Here is a 5,702-nt window from a genome sequence, read left to right on the forward strand (position 1 = left end):
ATTTATACTAAAATATTAGTTTTCTGGTTTTCAAAATATTCACAGTTTTCATTTGAACCGGACTATATAGGGAGAATCAAATAAAGGTATCGTCGAAATAAGAAAACACGAAACCAATCAAATCATATGTGATTTTGCATTGAAATCACATGTGATTATGAAACACTATCAACACGAGGGTGTGTAGCTAAAGTTGTAGGTGATCACATGAGATTTTTAGTGTATAATCACATATGGCTTAACTATTTTTGTGTTTTTTTTCATTTGATCATTCTTTCTGTTTGAATATATATATATATATATAGAGAGAGAGAGAGAGAGAGAGAGAGCTAGGTTCTTTTGTTTACTCAATTTTTAGTGTTAACTATGTTAACCTTGTGGACCAATATGATTCATTATTTGTGGTAGGTTTCAATAAGATATTGATTATGGGATAGAGGACATAAGAGTAAATTATACATGCATTTAAGTTACATTTTGTATAATTAACGAGTGCTTACAATTTAATAGTTGCTTGATTGTTGGGATTATGATCAATCATTCAATTACAGAATGTATTATCATTAAATAAAACTAATCTTGATGAAATTGTTAATATGAGTGAACAAGTCACAAGTAAACATTTTTTAAAATGTGAATATTAATATACACAATGGGTAAATTGTTAATCCGAGTGAACAAACCACGAGTAAACATTTTTGAAGCGTATTGTTAATGTCTTTGCCGGTGGTATGAACGGTATGGAGGAAAATATATGGAAATCACCTGTAAACATATTTTCATAAGAGTACAATGTCCATTGTATGTTAATATATGAAAAGATGGAATAGTCAATTAAACTTTTGTGAACACATATGAACATTGTTCAATATTAATGAATATAATCACATTGTTCACATTAATGAACATAATCACATTGTTCACATTAATTAACATAATCACATTGTTTATAAATAATCACATTGTTTATAAGTGAAACCCATGTTCATATAGGGGGAGATGCCTATGTGTATATTCATTGTTCATAATGATGGAGATTTTTTTTATTAATGACAATGGATTAATGTTCATATGAACATTAATGTCATTAATAGGCAATTACAAACATTATGAATTATTTTTCAGTAATACCATTGTTCATGTATGTTCATCTTAGATGATAATGTATTATATTATTAGTTATTACAAAATTGTCATCCATTGATTCACAAGATAAATGATTTGGATGGATTTACAAAGTTAATACCATAATTTAGGTTAATAAAAGAACATACCCTTATATATAAAGAGATTTTAAACATGTATATATGTATATGTATAATAATTCAGAGCATCTCGAACAAATTCTCTAAAATAGAGATTTTAAGGATTTTAAGCATATTGTTTACTTTCAATAGATTCTTTAAAATAGAAAAAGTATGAACAATACTATATAGCCACTTTAATAGTGTCGTGGGAATAATAGTGTCTGATACAAAAAGCTAGTTGTTTTCTTTTTGTTGTGAGCTATAGTTGCCATCAAATATTATAGTCGAAAAACATTTGGAATGCTTGTATATTAGTTTACATCAATTGTCATCATAGAAGGGTTGTTGATCGATCTCCACTGTCATATTTTCTAATATCAATAATCCGACTGTTTACTAAATGCTTACAGCATAAAGTTTACCTGCAATAGTACCATCTCACCTACCTTATCCTGTAACATTATATGCTATCAAAATCGATTGTTGATAAGCGTATTTTACCCAGTAAATAATTACGGGGTAAGAACTTTTCTACAATGGGTATGGGTTGTTAATTTCAGGAGCTAAAAAGATGGTTAGTTATTTGGGCTTGTCTCCAAAAACAACATAATTGGTAGTCTTGTATTGCCTTAGAACAACGGTTGATCATGGTCCCATCCATGCAAAAAAGAGTTGTTTGTAACACCCTCATTTTCACAATAAGTCGTACCATTTCATTCTTCTTAAATAACAATAAATAACTCAAATTGGTTGGCACAAATACATCTAAATGGGTTAAAACAAGAAGTAGAACTGTTGCCACTCTCTAATATAAAATCAAAGAACTATATATGTTTTTTGTACTATAGTTATATGTGTTTAAGAACCTTTTAGTATATTCTTTTTTATTTGATTATCTGCTGCCCAACACCCTTCTCTCGACTTCGATACTAATTTCGACTTAGATGCACCTTGTATTTGCGAAAACTAAAAACATGAAAGTTGTAAGCCCACCTGTTGTCTTTCCAAAACATCTTGAATCGCCTTAAACAAAGCTCAGATGAGTGAGATATGGTCGAAAAGCCACAACCTTGCAAATCTGTCAAATATCCCTTTTTTGTTCTTTCACTTGTTGTGCACAACTTGTTTTACATAATTGTTGTTATCTTTCACTTGTGTGTACAATTTTTTCTAGAAAGGGCATATCAACCTCATTTTTACCATTATTCTTCTTTACATTGGGATTTATTTCAGTGACATTAAGAGTTCATGGTGTTTCTTTATCATTTCTTGATGTGGAACTTTAAAATTTTAGTTATTATCGTCAATATTTCTTGGTTTTTTGTAAGTATTTTTATTTTTGTACGGTTTGTTATTGAAAACATGATAGATAATGAAGACCTTGATGGATATGATGAGAACACAATGTTTACTGCGAAAGAGCAACATGGCGGAAGCATTGAAGGAGTTGTTGAAGTACAATGGGGGGCTTTTCAAGACAATTGATATATGACTAATCTACGGGATCAAATTACTACTCAACTGTTTTCAAATGCTTCAAATTAATTTTTATCGTCTAAGATGAAAAACAAAATATTTATTTTTGGTATTAACGTTTCTTATTCCATTTATATTTAATTATGAACGAGTATTAATATATTTTGCTGTTTAATTTGAAGTATGAAAGTTGTATTTTGTTCTCTTATTTAGCAGCTGATCATATGGAAAAAAATAAAATAATATTATTTTTATTGATAAGTATTTATTTAAAGTATGTATTTTTTTTTCCATTAAATTATTAATAACAAAAATAATTACATATTATCCAACATATAATTACAAATAAAGTTATAATAATCATTTTATTGTTAATAAACATTTAAATATTTGATAAACATTATACAACATTTGTCCGTAGAGCATGACTTTAGTACAAATATGTATGGGTTGTAGCAAGATATAAATATAGAAAATAAACAGCCAGCCAGAGGATGATTACTTTTGGCCTTTAGCGGAAATAAAATACCAACATCTCAACGCGTTGGCTGCTTTCTTTGACTTGTGTACTTTCACAGTTCACACAAAAAAAAACCACATATTTATATATATGAAGTATCAAATACAAACAATTTTTTTTATACAAACTGATCTCATTCATTCATTTTCATGATCAAATATCATTATTAAACAAAATTATTTTAATAAAATAAAAAAAATAAAATTATTATTATTTTATTCAAAAAAGGGCAAAATTGAAAAAAGTTTTAAACATTTCAACCCATTGAAATATCTTTTTCCTGTATTCAATCCCCTTTCCTCACATTAAACCCATTGAAATATCATTTCTCGATTTCATTAGTGAAATTGGTTTCATTAATGAAATTTTTAAAAAATTGAATAACATGATTTACATGATTTTATTAGTGAAATTGGTTTCACGATTTCTAATCAAAATGAAATTTGATTTATTAATGAAACTAGATATAGTGTCAATGGAACATTTTATGAAAACTGAATTATAGGACTTCATTATTGAAATTGGTTTCATGAATGAAACATTTTGAAACCTAGATGACATTATTTCATTAGTAAAATTAGTTTCATATTTCTTAACCAAAATGAAATTGGTTTTGTGGTTCTTAACCAAAATAAAATTGAGTTTATTAATGAAACTAAATATGATTCAATCAATGAAACATTTTGAAAAGTGAATAATATGAATAAACTCCAGAATGGACGGATTATCTTTATTTAATAAAATAACACAAAATTTTATTGTTAGTAAGTATCTATCAAAAACAAATTTATTGATCGTTTCCTAAAAAACCTTTGAATCTTCCAAATTTAGACACAATTAAAACATTGTCAAAGTTATCTATCATAAAGTCAAATGACAATCATACCCTTATGCATTAAGAAAAAAGAAAAAAAGAATTCATTTGCAAACTCAGTTTTCATTGTGAAGATGATGACTTATCTTAGCCTTTATCTTATTTGATCAAACAATTCAAACTAAACAGTAGTTTTAATTAAATTTATTAATAAATGTGATTAGGGGTAAAAATAAGAACTTAATTCAATTCACGTCTACCTTATTTTACTTTTTATTTATTTTTTAATTAAAAAACTTTTACCCATTTAAAGTTTAAAATAAATTATCTTAAAAATTACTAATATTTTAATCAAACAAATTACATAAAAAAACAAGAATTTGATACTCTTCAATATGACATCCATCTTGATATAGTTTTTTTTCCATTTCAACCGTTTTTATGTGAAATGGTATATACGTTTTATATTCATTATGAATATTTATATATGTTCAAGTGCATACAACAAATTGATACCGTAAGTCCGTAACTAAAGATCATATTTTTCAACACTTTCTTCAATGTCGTAAGACATTGCGTTCTTCATCACCGTACCCAACACCAATCGAGATCGATCAAGAACCTATGGAGACCAAACGAAACCTATTGAGACCGATCGATAATCATCGAAACCGATCGAGAATGATCGATAATCCATTCATTGACTTTGTATGTGTTTATGTATGTTAAATCATAACCTACCACCTTCATTTTCAATCGATAATCTATTGATTAATTCATTATTTGTTTGTGTATGTAAAACCATATGCTACCACTTTCAGCTTTTATCAAGATGGATCAGGAATCCATTGAGACCAATCAAGAACACATCGAGATCGATCCACAACCTACTCGGACCGATCTACACCAATTGAAACCAATCAAGACTAATCAATAACTCATCCATTGGCTTGGTGTGTGATTGTGTGTTAAAATCATAACATAACAACTTCATTTTTCATCGAGACCGATTGAGAACCTATTGATTAATTTATTAGGTGTTTGCTTGTGTAAAACCGTAATCTACCACTTTTAACTTTTATCGAGATGTATCGGAAAATCTATCAAGACGAGTCGGGAACTCATCCAGATCATCGAGAGCCCAATAAAGAAAACAAAAGAAAAACTGAAATACGTAGAGTTGAAACTATAGCATATTCATGATGAATATTATGGTGAAAGTTAATATTAATAATAAATATCATGCTAATATAAATACTAGAGAGTTATTGTATACATGTGATCATACATAAATATTCATGATTAATGTCATAGTGAAAATGTATATTCATGATGCATATCAAAATGATGTATGAATGTTAAAATGTAGTTATATACATGTGAACATATATAAATGTTTATGATGAATTGTATGTATCATATTGATGTATGAATATTAAAGAGTTATTGTATACACGTGAAGATATATATATATATATATATATTCATGATGAACTTCATAAAGAAAACGTATATTCATGATAGATATAATCATATTCATGATGAATGTTCTAACTGTGATAACCGGTTCTTGGTTATCACCTAAGGTAATTAATACGTGATTAATTGATATATGATTACGTGAAAACATGATAAATTGTTATAT

Source organism: Cynara cardunculus, assembly GCF_001531365.2.
Source record: "Cynara cardunculus var. scolymus isolate 2C chromosome LG 2, CcrdV1, whole genome shotgun sequence".
NCBI classification, from domain to species: Eukaryota; Viridiplantae; Streptophyta; class Magnoliopsida; order Asterales; family Asteraceae; genus Cynara; species Cynara cardunculus.